At 33.0% G+C, this 14,541-nt stretch overlaps 1 protein-coding gene across 1 annotated transcript in view; it reads right to left on the bottom strand.

Annotated features, from left to right (window-relative positions):
- The window catches only part of CCDC102B (coiled-coil domain containing 102B), a 135,818-nt gene extending 128,742 nt beyond the window's left edge, over positions 1-7,076 (bottom strand). The window contains exon 1 of the mRNA XM_061448883.1: positions 6,805-7,076. The gene's annotated coding sequence lies outside the window, so the exon portion shown is untranslated. The remainder of the gene's footprint in view (positions 1-6,804) is intronic.
- Between the last annotated feature and the right edge of the window lie 7,465 nt (positions 7,077-14,541).

Below are 14,541 nucleotides of genomic sequence, written 5' to 3'. Positions count from 1 at the left end.
GAGAACTTGTGAGTTAGAGAGTTCACGAATTAATGAAATAATGAATTTCTGAATTCACATGTTGGACTAGTATGAACAAAGATGATTCAGCCACTGTTTGACACCTTTGTGTATTTTAATAGGCTTTGGGGGGGGAGAGATTCATTTCCTTCGGTTTTAGTTGTTTTTTTTAAATGAGGTCACAAAATGAAATTTAATTTACAGAGCACATTGTGCTGTAAATTTGAGAGACCCAAACAGACTATTACAATGGATGTAGATTATTATAATTCCACAATCTGGGTCTGATCATGGTCTCTGTGAGCAAGTTCAGAAAATCATTGGTTTAGAACTGAAAATTAAAAGATAGTGATTTCAAGACTTCTCAGTGCACAGATGAAGATCATTCTATTTATTTTTTTCCACAGCTATAAGACATAACAAACCATATGCTATATTTTTGTTTTCTGTTGTTTCCAAACATCATATTCTATATATGTGTCATAACGAAAACCAGACAAAAAAAGTCCTGAAGAGACAATGTAAATTATTTACTTCCTGTTACAAGTTATGTGATCATTTTTCCTATTTACACTTCTCTAGCTACATTCCTTTTAATATCAAAATACCAATACAAACCTATATTTATTTCCAAACCACAATTGATTTACTTCTTATGTCCAGTAACTAAAAACACTTATGCTTGAAAACCATAAAATGTAAAGTTATGTTTCTGACTTCACAATAAGAAATATTTGTGGATTTGTGAGGGTTTTTTTGTGGGTTTGGTTACTTTTGGGGTCTTTTTTTTTCAATTATGAAATACCTATAGTGCCTGAAAGAAATGTTTCCTCACTGCGTCAATTTGGACATTATGGTTTGTTAAGGGTGTCTTTGAGATCATATGAAATCACAGCCACAGTTCATTATTATCCTGACAGATAAAATAAAAATTATGCAACCTCATCTTCCTTCTATAACCTATCCTCTGCCTGAACTCTTAAAGTATAAGATATGATGTCAGGCTTAAATCTTAATTTCAAAGTTCCTCATTTTTCAAAGTACAGGATTAAAAAAATCACTAGTTACCTCATTATTTCCTTATGTTATAAACACTTCTGCCTTGAAAATAAATAAATACATTTAATCTCAGGAGAGGTTAAAAAATTTCAGAGGCAGTAAAAGGAGTAGGACCGAATGTAATAAGCATTTGTTAGTAGAATCTGCACAAAACTAGAGTCAGATCCCACTTTTGAGTTGATTACTGCTAGATGAGGAGAAGAAATAGCATGACAGAGAGAAAGAAAGTAAAAAAAAGAGAACCAAGCTTGGTCTTCCATCAAAGAAATCCAGAAACAAAGTTTGTCAACTACTATATCAAGCTTAAAAAGTTTGAAAACAGAAAGTAGCTTCAAGAAAATGGTGGTTTTGTAGGGAAAATTTAATTTTATTACCATGTAAAATGTGACAGACAAGGTATTTCTGAAGTACCTCAGACAGTATATTATTATATTAGCAATGTATTGCTAAATTACCAGGAGAAAAGATAAAGGATGAGCAAATTAAAGATAGTGACTGAAAGGCAATAAACCACAGCATAAAGCCAAAAGAAAATAAAGCAATCAACATAATGCTGAAATAAGCATTTTACACTATACAACATTGTTAAGTATAGTGCTACTTGATGTTCCAATATTCACTATGAGACAAAATTTCTCTGACACCAGTGCAAGAATTCTTTCTATTGTTAATAGTAGCTTGCTTCTTCTGAAGATTTTCATAATTCACATGAAGACATGTCCAGTAAAATTATACATACATATAATTTAGCATTACACAAAATGAAACATGAAGCAGCCCTAAGTGGCCTCAATCTAGTCACACCAGTTGCATTGTCAGTTTACCCTTATACACATTCATAAAAAAAAAAAAAAAAGATAACTTGGAAGGTAGCCACAGATTACAATAAATTCAAAAAGAAACAAATTCTACTCTTTTTTGCTTTTTTTTTTTGGCTGCCACTTCCAATAAGCTCTAAGCAGTTTGGTTACTACTTATGTATTTATTGTGATTTAGGTCTACTGGTTAACACAAGTCATTGCATATCATTGCAGTATCTTCTAAAATTCTTTTGCATAGAGAATCTGATGGTTTCTCACATGTCTGACACTGTATTCAAATACTTAGGGTTAAATATGTGTAACAAATATTTGTACATACAGATGTTGTTATTTACTACCCATAAGGCCAAATGAAGCTCTGAAGTACTGTCTTAAGTAAAATTTACAGCAACTTATTTTCCCCAATAATGTTTTGTTTGATTACAAACGTTCATAATGCATCAACCATAATTTTCATACATTTGAATCTATAGAATTGATACTCATTTCTCAGCCAACACACCTGAAGAAAAAAAAGTTTTATAATCAGATCATGCAGGGGGGAGGGGAGTGTGTGTGAAGTGAACTTTCCCAGAGAGTCTCAAACAGAACTAAGTATTAAGCAGAAGTCAAGACAAGCTTAACTCAATTTAACTAGCTAGCTGTGGTTTATGAGACACAACAGTTTGCCTGGTTTGTTCTTCTTTGATGTTGTCTATCACTTTTATTAGGATATGATCAATGCAAAAAAAAAAAGAAGCAAAATCAACTTCCTAGGTAATTAGGATAAGTATCAACAGTCAAAGTTTTAGATCTTTACAGGTTATACACCATACAAACAGGTTTATAAAACCCAGTGTAAACTTCTGGACTAAACAAGTAGCCAACTTACATGAGTTCTAATCTCATCTCATTGATTTTATGTGGATATTGATAATCTACCTTTATTTTCTGAATGACGCTCTGCACTATTTTTAGGAAAGACAAGCTATGAATAATAACTTCATAACAAATTCAGAGTGTATTTAAACTAAGGCAACGTTAATTCATACAAACGAATTCCTATCAGTTAAAGGTCTGGCCTAACAGGCATCTCCTGCATAGCATAGATTTTTTTTTAGAACAATAGTAACTTGCTTTCAAAATTAAAACAGGTAATTGCTTCAGAAGAATAGGTTTCACATTAGTTAATATCAGCTCAGTATACTGAAATACTATCTTTTTTCAGTGCTTATGGGTAAAGATGCCAATTAACACTTCATGCGATTTCTGAAAGCACCGAGGCATCTTGTTCTTCAGACACAGTGAGATTTCATCTTAATTACATTAAAATTGTTTCTGATTTTTTTTTTTTTCCCCAGCAGTTCCACAGCTGAGGTAAAGAGTAACCAGGTGCATGAGTCTTCCTCTTCCATTTCCACAGAAAGCAGAGGAAGTTAGTGTGTTTAATATGACCAATGTTTTTTACTGCACGTTGAAATGAACATCAGCGCTAAAGGTGTCATAACCCCTTTATTGGAGATATGTAGGTTAAGCAGGTAGGTTCTTACACTGATCAGCCAAATTGCAACTGAACCTGTTGTCAATCAACAACAGAATTTCTCAAGAGACTCCACGCAATCAGAGCTGTCAGTGTGCAAATATAGGATATGCAGCTCAGCCAGTACACACGTGTTACCTTGCTTATACTGACAGAAAGTCCTTTAACATGACACAGAAGAATGCCTTTCACAGATTTGCTCTGAACTTTTTCTGGAAAGAAGGAAAAGTATGGGAATAATACCCAAGACATACATCATCCAAAAGATTAGATCTACCATTGAGCATGTCGCTCATAAATGATTTTAGAAGTCTTTCTTAAAATTTGCAAGCATTTAAGCCAGTTGTAAGTTACAAGTCAATGAAAAAGAGAAAGCCAAAATCATTTCATTCGCTGTTTATCCAGGGTATTTGTTAATCAATTTAAGATATATGAAACATAAATATTTGCAAGTAAGCTTTAAATAAGCTTACAGGACACTATTCAAAACAAATACCTTTTTCCAGCCACTGCTAACATTAGCATGCTACTATTTAATTTTTTTTTTAATTTATTTATTTTAAAACCCGAATTAATCTCTTTGTGAGAGCCTCCATAAGTTCTTATTTGGTATAGCCAAAATATGAGATGCTCAGCTACTCCCGAATGGCACTGAGCACTTCAAAGATCTGTGGGTTTAGGGTTTTTTTACGTTTGGTCCCCCACTCTGTTCCTCCTCCCCCCACGTTTTTCACATTGGGTTATAGATAAGGTCAGCCGAGCTTCCTTCAGTTTCAAAAGGAAGTTGGAAAAGGCAACTGAAAACAGACTTCTTTATTAATTCTGAAAAGCACTTTACTGATCAAGAATTAGGTTAGATACAATTCTAATACCTGTCTATCCAAAGAGTCGGGGTCACTTAAATGTATAGAGAAGCTTCACTGCTTAAACAAAAATCATGAAAATTTTATATTCTAGAGTTTATACCAAATTTCTGACAACTTTTTTGAATGTTACTTTAAACTGGACAGCTTCACTTTCATTTACAGGCTTGTTTTGCTTAGTAACAAAACAACATTGAGACCTTTTTTTATTTTGTTTTCAATATGTGAAGATATAAAGGCATGTCCCTGAAAAAAAAGTCAAGTTTTTAATCCCTGTTTATAGTCTGACAAATTCTGAAATTTTATGATATAAGAGATTAAGAATTGTCTTGTTATAGTTGAAACCATTTGTAATCTTTTTCTAATGAAAACTTGACCTACTTTCAAAAGCGATTTCATAATACTGGGAGTAGGGAAAACTAATCACAGATATCTGATGCATTGTTTCAGACCATGAAACATTCCAAGGCTTTTTTGGACACAGAACAATTTTTCTTCAAAACGCTACTCAGCGTCAATCTCGAAAGAAGTGATTTTCCCACCCATATAAGCAGACAAGTAAGAATGCTCACTAATACTTTGTTTTCTCTGGAGCAGAGCCTATCTCTTTGGCTTGTTTGACCACTTTGATACAATTGTATCAGAATTCATGAGTTAGTTGCGCAAAGACACGATCAGCTTTATCAGAATAGTTTTAGAAGTAATTTCTTCCATAATTAATGACTATTCTTAAAAAAAAAAAAAAGTATAAAGAAAAAAGAAAAAGGACTTCTTGGACATTTGTATGCAATTATTCTCTATTGCCCTTAGCCACTGCAGTATTTTAGCACCATCTCGTGTCTTTCAATAGTCCAAGGACTCCTTTGTGGGTTTTAATGATATAAGATAGCATCTGGTGATGACTCCAACTCCACTAAGTCTTCTTTGAGGGAAATCTACTTAAGAAATAATTCACAGTGTCACATAAGCCATGGCTCTACAGTTCCTAGGGTGGCCATATGAAATAATCCACAAATTACCATGTGCTGTAGTCTAGATGGTATTTAAATGCATAAAGAAGCATAGCTATTTATTTTCTCAGTGTCTACAGTAGGCCATCAAGTAGTCCCACCAAAAGAGAAGAAATTAATAAGCACTGGTTACTCACGCAGGCTCCTTTGGCATACTTTGTTTTGAATATTGTTTTTCAGACAGAATGGAAGTGGGTAACATTTACTAGTCTCGTCAACCCACAGAAGTGTCAACTAGGAGAATATCTAATTTGTACATTTCAAATGATTCTGAGATATAAACCTCTTGGTGCTGCAGTCAATTACAGTGTATAATGGCTGTTCAATACCAGCTTCTTTAGATTTTTCATTTTCTAATAATTTATTAGAGGTTACCATTGTAAATACATGTAAATACATGTAAATACATAAAAATGACAGACTTCTTAATTTCACATTTTTCACTAAGTTTTTCACAGAATCCTCTGCAGAGGGTACCTGACAGAGAGATGCGACTACTTCTATTAATTATACCAAATAGATTACAGAAATCCTTTTATCTTTATTATATTATCCAAAGAATTGTATTCACAAACTTGAAAGAATGTGAATTTTCTAACATAGGTAATCGAAACCAAAATCTAGATTTCTAGCAAAAAAGAATCAGTGAGAATTAAGACAAAATGCAGCTATCTGGATAGTCAGTAGGAGGTCTATTAATACTACTTGTTATATACATTTATTAAACTCATCAACATTACTTTTGAAATTTGTCCCTTGGTTCTCATTAGGAATGGATCATCAACAAAGTCTCATATCATCTGGGATATTTGCCTCTCAAATAATGCAAACTATATATCTTTGCCCAGCATTAACAAGTCATAGTATCCATAAATTAAATATCATATAGCTAACACTCTTTTTTCTTATTCTATCATCAGGTATTTTCTGAAGGAAGTTAGGATTATACAACTCACTAGTGTAATTTATAAAAATAGAAACACTGTGAAAACAAACAAAAAAAATGCAATATGAACTGCTGCAAACTCATAACAATATTCTCATGATACATGTTCATAATACCAATAATGATTAAAAGTTATGAATGTTTTATCAGTTTATCCTATTGCATATTACTGTGCTTTATAAAAGCTTTTCGGTATTGAAACAGTATAATCCTTGAACTTTCTGCACTTATACTAATTTCTAAATAAAAAATAAGAAATAATAATTTAACAAACTGCCACGTGAAGATTTTGAAAACTTACCTGATTATGGTAAGTAAAGGTCCTACTACATCTGAAAAACAAGCTACATTTAATAGGGTGTTAGAAGTAATACTCCCTGACAGTAGTGAAAAGGATAGATGAGAAAAATATAGCTAAATCTGACTTAGCCATGTATTTCAAATACTGTTTTCTGATCTTCAATAGTTTTGCTGGATATTTCAGATTGTTTTCCTTCTTATCATCAGCATTATAGTCACTCATACTCTGTCTCTAAAGAGAAATATAAAAATTAAACAGCAAACCCACATGCTTAAGAGCCCTTACCCTCCGAGTTTGCTGGGCTCCTCTTGCTTTTCAGTGTTACAGACACATATGTAAACAACAGAATTTCCTTCATCCTCTTCTCATCTGCACTGTACTGGGATGTGGCCAACAGGATTATTTACAGCAGTAAAGCCACTCCACAGTGACTTGAAAATGATTCTTATTGGTCAGGCTTTATCAAAACTAAACCCACATTTTTCTTTAAAGTATAAGCCATTTATGCAATATAAAACTTTTCCCACATTTTCTTCACTAACTATTGCTTTATTCAGTTTTTTATTTCTCCCTACCTTTCTAAACTGGAGTCCGTAACCCCAGACTATTATTATAGAATATATATAAATATTATATAGAATCTTAAACTAATTATTCCAATCACAGTAGTTAAGCACAAGTAATAATATTTTCCAGGTTGGGTAGATTCTTATGCCACTACTTGCTCTTACTATATTTCCCGAGTTTTCAATATCCTATAATCACACTAGTTTTTCCCACTGCATAACTGTGTACCATCAAGCCAATACATGTATTCTCATAATTGATTCACTAATTAGAAGTTGTTGAAAATTATGAAAAATCTCTGGCTACATTCCATTACCCCTACTGCAAGAAATCAATTCACATTTTAAAAATAAAGTTATATGCACATCATAACTTACACAGTATTTTATTTCTTTGTAGCTAACCACATTCCAACCCATTCATGACTTACTTACAGAACTCATTTTTCACCATTATTCACTTACTGCAATCTCTGAATGCACCCAAGAAGCATGTTCCATTGCCCATATTCAAACAAATTCTCAGTTTCTAAATAAATTGATGCACATTAGTTTTATCTGAGAGGAAATCATGTGACTTTGATCACAACTGAAAATATCTTCACAAGTGAAGACCTGTAACAGAGAATGTATCATTTATCATCTAAAACTTAACAAAAAAAAAAAAAAAAACAAAAAAAAAGAAACAAGAAAGAAAGCATTAGTACACCACATGAAGGAAGTAGCACTGTTGGAAGTACAGAATCACAGAACGGTTGAGGCTGGAAGGGGCCACCTGGGGTCATCCATTCCACCCTCCTGCTCAAGCAGCATCACTTAAAGCACATTGCTTAAGAACGTGTCCAGATGGCTCATGACTCTCTCCAGGGAAGGAGGCTCCCGAAGCTCTCTGGGCAATATGTTCCAATGCTCAGTCACCCTCACAGTAGATGAGTTTTTCCTTATGTTCAACTGGAACTTCCTGTGTTTTAGTTTATGCCCATTGTCTCTCATCCTATCACCTGGCACCACTGAGAAGAGTCCGGCCCTATCCTCTTTACACCTTCCCTTTAGATACTTACTATGATGAATTCTTTGTCACGGAGGTCTTAAAATTCTCAAACCCTCTTTTCCAGTTTTTTTTCTCCTGACTACTTTTTGGAAAGGAAAACCATACTCTTCAAGAAAAAAGACATAAAAAATAATGCAGAATAGATGAAAAGTAAAGCTATAACAAAAGCTCAGGCTCTATTCTGTTACATTCCATAGTAAATGACAGTTCTTGAAGGAATCTTGATTTTACACAGTTGTTAAAGATGTATTAAAATTTAATAAAAAATCTTATACTGTAAATTTGGGAAGTTACCTTGTGAAATTGTATTGACCAAACTATGCAGATGACAGGTTTTATAAACTTTGATGTAGTATATTGTCAACTTTGTAAGAGAATAAAAACAAACAAAAAACCCAAACAAACAAAAAACCCAAACAAAGAAAAACCCATATTTATTGTACTAAATAAGCTACCGGATTGCAACTTTTCAACTCTTCCTGATAATAGCAACCTACTAGGGGAAGTACTATGCAATATTATTAGGGAAAGGTAGCAAGGAACCTGGCACGTGTATGGTGCTAGATTTGGTAAGCAATTTAATTTTTTATTGAAAGAAAGAGAAGTGGAATAGTCAGCTATTTTTATATTTTTGCTTGCAAATATATTCTTCCTTTTCAGTCTTGTTTGAACATGACCTTGATGTTTGGCCTATCACTGTAATAATTACAAAATAGATGATGCCAACATGCAAGCTTGCTAACACATGACCTTCACATAGGGAGCGGAATTGTCTTCCCAGAAGTTTCCAGGTATGTCAACAATTCTTAGTAAGTTCATACTAAGAATATTCCTATGCTTTTCAAGAGAATGAGGCTGTGATCATTATTCTTGTAAGAAAATTGTATTGAGAAAATATGATAAAGACTTCAAACAGCATCAGTAATCTAGAACATATGTTCTGATACATGGAGTCAGAGGTCACCTGAACTTTTGCACCCCTGATTAATGTGGGATAGACTCCCTTCACTTTAAGTACATATGAGCCTTGGCAGTATGCCTGGCTTGCTTTTTCCAAGATCCACCAAAAAACATTAACAGAACATGAAAGCCAAATTTTGAATTTTAAAATATCAAGATCCAACACTTTGGGGGTCATGAAGGAAGAGACCTGATCCTTTTTAGGATTACTGAGCCAATAAGGAAGATTAACTTTCTCCTCTGAGACAAATTAAACAGAGCAAGTCTTTTTCAAAATACAGAAGTGAGCAATATTTACTATATTGATGCAATTTCCTTAGCAAGTATAAGAAAATAAATCTCAATACTGTTCAAGCCAAAAAACAATAAAGCACTTCAAGCATAAACAGCAATAAATCCAAACATTTCTATTAATTTAATTAGAAAATAGAGAGGGGTCTGAAGCACTAGAATTGTACATCTTGAAATTGGTCTTCCTTAAGTATTCTCAAAAAACACATAAACACTCCTTCTTTGTTGATGAAACTGTTTTTTAATCTTACCTGTTGCTATGCACAGTTTCACACAAGTGAAGCAATAAACATCGCAATGCATTTGAAAAATATAAGGATAGAAGGCCATTCTTTACTGTACCTGAACCCTAGATATAGAGCCTTAAATGAAGAAAATAAATAGAAAACAATTTGAAAGTAGAAGGTACCTATGAAGCATGAAGAAGCAGATAAGGGAAAAATGTCATATTTTTAATCTCATCTCTGCAGCAGACCTTGCCAAACATCTCATTAACTGCATACAAGTGTGATGCTGCTGTGAATTTTAGATTTATTCGCTAATGCACTCATTAGAAAGATATGTATATGTGGGTGCAAAGAAGCTAAAGACTTGGCAAAACTTTTTATTTCATCATCTTAATCAAACACAAAAACCTGGCTTTGAGTGAATCAGTACTAATCAACACATTCCTATAAAAGAAATCAAGTAATATCTACATATATTTCTGATGAAAAATGTGAAAGGACCTGCACTATAATAAAAAATTCAAAGTTTCACATTTTTAGGAAAAATATATTTCTTGAATAATCATCATATGCTCAGATATCTCAGTTTGTTTTCCTCAGATATCAATTAGAAAATAAAAGAGGGTTTTTTTTTTGGTTGTGGATTTTGGGGTGTTTTTTGGTTTTTTTTTCAAAAAAAGTTTGAAAAATACTGCTGTTAAGTGTACAAGAAGTATATACATCTTCCATTATCATGTGGGGAAGACTTCAGGATGAGATGCTACTCTGCATCCTTAGAATGTGACTGCTATTAATAAGTACAGCCTTAGAAATAATCTTTTCCTTCCCCCCCTCGATTAACCTAAGAATAAGAATCAGAACATACTTAAGCAGGAAAGATGTCTAAATTTGTATTATAAACACCACTTATCCCATTCTGGAAAAAAACAAGTATTTCCAATTTTTCACTATGAATGAAAACTCATAATTGCTGTTGTTGAAGTAGAACTAGCTATTTCTTTTACTAGGATTAACAGTACTGCAGGTACTCTATGTTCAAACAGCAACAGGAACTGACACAAAAAATGTAATCACTACAAACACAGTTAAAAAGTTTAAAAGTTATGTTTTATTAATTTTTACAAGCAACAGCATTTCCCCATCTGTAGGGCTGCTATTCTCAATAATGAAAACATCTTGTATCTTTAGCATTTTAAGTGACATAATTTGGCAAGACTGAAGGTTCTATGTTATTAATAAAAAGAATATTTTCATTTAGGTTTTTGAGTATTCTGCATCTATTTCAGAAAAGGAGCGTTCATAACTGGGTAATTAAATCAGAATATTATAAATAATATCCAGAGACGTGTTCCTGATATTTTTTCCTGTAGTCCAAAACCAAGATGAACATCAGCAGCATACAGCTGTTGAAAGTTAGTGCCTTAGCAATTAAAGAGCTTTGAAAAGCATGAATGTGTGCAAGACCTTCCTCCATACTACTGTGATGACATTTACCAAGTCAGTTGTCCTTACCCAGGATTAAATAAAAATTAGAACACAGATCATATTTATATGTAGAAAGTCAAGCACGATATGTATTTTGGTTTTGGATTGGGTAAATGTAATTTTCTTTCTTTGTTTTTCATACACAAATGTTACCTACAACAATAGAATACTTTTATCTTTCTGCAGTTTTCTTTACTCAAGGCTATTCTGCACCATTAAAGAGTGATCAAGAATGTACTTCTTATGCATAATTCAATAACCAATTTCAATTAAGTAATTTCTCAAGAGCCTAATGAGAAAAATAGGGAACTCTTCTTTAATCTTTTATTCTATTATTTGTTAACTTACCTGTTATTATTGTAAAATTAATTAATCACAACTTCAAAACAAGTATTATTAATCACCTAAAACTATTGCAGACAGAATAAGAAAGTGCCACAAAGAGATATGCAAACTACTTCCAACAATATTACTGAAGAGCATTAAAAAAAAAAAAAAAGAGTGCATTGGTCTGGGCAGAGTGTCAGGCAAATGTCTTGAATTATAGTTGTGGTGCAAATCACTTTTCAGTTATGACAGCAGGAACAGTATTTGTGGATGCACTTGTATGTCACAAATATGCTGCAATTACTACACCATATCATGTACTAGAAGCGGTTGCAAAAGAGCGTTGCCGTTAATCTAAAGACATGAATCTTTATTATAGTTTAAAAATACCCTTTTATTAAAGGAACTACGCACAATTTATCTGTCTCTTTCCATGTAGCCTCACAGCCATCTCTATTAACATATTAATGGGTTCAAACTTAAACAGGGGAAGTTTAGATTGGATATAAGGAAGAAATTCTTTCCTGTTAGGGTGGTGAGGCACTGGAATGGGTTGCCGAAGGAAGCTGTGAATGCCCCATCTCTGGCAGTGTTCACGGACAGGCTGGAGGAGGCCTTGGGTGATATGGTTTAGCGTAAGGTTTAGTGGAAGGTGTTCCTGCCCATGGCAGTGGTGTTGGAACTAGATGATCTTAAGGTCCTTTACAACCCTAACTATTCTATGATTCTATTTCAAAATTTACCTGTTGGCAATGGTTTGAACAGGTAAATACCCATGAAGACAGCATGATGCAGCTGAGGGTCAAGATTGTCACAAATGTCTTGCATCTAAAATAATCCACACTTTGTGCAGTACATCTTTTTAAAAAAAAAAAGTTCCACATAATCTCTTGGTAATAAGGAGCCCATTGGTAAACAAAGCCATTCTAAGCCTACCCTTGAGAGTCCTGACGTTAACACATATGAAAATACCTGCTATGGATTAGCTTGAGAAGCGCATCCACTTCCCAGGAAATTATTAAGACTACTACTGAATTAACTGAATTCTATTTTTGAATGGTTATGTTTAATGGAAACCTATTAATGGGAATCCTGAGTCCAGTTTAAACTTTATTTCCCATAGTAGTAAGTCTAGACCTTTGGCCATGTTGTTTTACAATACTCAAAAAAAAACCTCAGGAAATCTTTTACATGAGTTTTTTCTTCCTTATTAGCTTTAGTAAATGTTAACTACTAAGAGGAGACACATGACACCAGGTTATCTAAAATCAGCCACATGCTTTTGGCTTTAAACTGTTCTTTTTGTGCACCAAGATATGATATCTGGCTAACAATTAATGAATTCTCTTTTATAAATCTGAATTAAATTTCAATTTGACCTGTTAGTCCTTAGTTATTATTTTTCCAGTTTCAACATCACATGCATTTAGAACATATCTTATATATGCACTGGTGGTTTATGTCCTCCCAGGCCAAGTTATATCATTTCCACATTAAAGATAAGATATCACTTTCAGAGTAAATTTAACTTACTTTATCTCATCTAAAATATTATCATCTTCCAAAGCTTGAGATTCTGAGCAATAGGTTGAAATGGCTCAACAAGATTTAATTAGCAATCAGAGGACAGAGAAACTGGAAAAACTGCTTTCAGCAGATTAGAATCCTGTAGATATCTGATTTTCATGATGAGTGAGAACACCTGCATTGGTATTAAACCTGTGCAAATATTCTTTTTTACTCAGTAGTTATTCATTTCTATATATTATATTTCTCCTGATATATTTATATGTCAATTATCATGCTAACATAAAGAAATACACATGCAATTTAAAAAGTCAACAGAATACACATTAGAAAGCTAATAGGCTGTCTGATATTAAACAGGATAAGGTTACAATAAGGCTTTCTGTCTGGGTTTCCTGAACTAGACTACAACTAACGTTAGAAGTTATTCTGTTTTCCCATTTTTCCCTGTGAGCACAAAACCACAGTTAGCCCAGATTTTTTTCTGCTAATAATATTAATATTCTAGAATAAGAGAAATGCAGAATTTAAAAAGAAATAGCTAATAAAGCATTTTAGAGATTATTTATGTTATCTATATGAAATCATGCTGAAATCAAGAATATCTGCTTATATAAAACTTTCTGTGTATACTATGATACAAATAATTTGCAAGCTTTCAAAATTGAACTACATTGTGTTATGGAATCAACTAGAAGTTTTGAGAATATTTTTGTGTTTATATTATTGTTAATATAATATTCAAAATATCTAATTTCCTATCTATTTATCCATATGTGTTTTTCCTGATAGTGACCAAATATTCTCCAGGAAATACATGCTTCTGGAGCAATAATTGTGCTGCAGAAGTCGTTGTTTATAAATCTAGTAAGTTATGGAACTACAGATTCATACTCTATCAAAAACAACCATGGCTATAATTACATTAAAATGATGTCTCTTGTCACCATGGCAAAATACAAAGAGAAAAAAAAATGTTGTAGACGGACTTTTATTTAACTTCCCAATGAAAGTGACTCAGCAACAAAAATGTTCTGGGACAATTCTCAGCACATGTTATCATTTCCAAATGTGGAAAACACCAGTTCTGCCACGTTTTGAAGATTGGACATGCACATATTGGTATTTTCAGATGGTTTTTGCTCAATCCACATTCTAGGAGGGATACATGTTTTCATGTAGTTAAAAGCATATTCTATTTCAGCTTGAATTCATGCGGCTCCCGCATGGGAAAAGATTAAATCAGCTCCTATATCAGTTTTATTAAAACTATTTATGGTTTCAGTAAGAGAGTCCTGATTGGAGCTGACTAGTGAAGCTGAGACAATGGTACAGGCACTTGGGCTTAAGAATAACCTGTTTCAAACGAAGGGTATCAAGGAAATATTGATAAACAGGTAAGTAACTTTGTAAATTATTTATCCATAATGATGTTTACAAGACTTAAATATTAGTAACAATGTATTGCTGTTCTGTGGAACACTATGCAACTTAGGCATTGTGAGTCAGGCTATAGTATCCAAACTCAACATTACTCTATGATCATATGAAGCATTTATACTGTCAAAATAAGCTTAAAAATGAAATA

This window comes from Pezoporus flaviventris, unplaced genomic scaffold (assembly GCF_033815535.1).
Source record: "Pezoporus flaviventris isolate CSIRO_AGI_PZ_B2104156 unplaced genomic scaffold, CSIRO_AGI_Pfla_v1 ptg000007l, whole genome shotgun sequence".
NCBI classification, from domain to species: domain Eukaryota; kingdom Metazoa; phylum Chordata; class Aves; order Psittaciformes; family Psittacidae; genus Pezoporus; species Pezoporus flaviventris.
The sequence above is the reverse complement of the archived record's forward strand: the minus strand, read 5'-3'. Positions and strand labels throughout refer to the sequence as shown.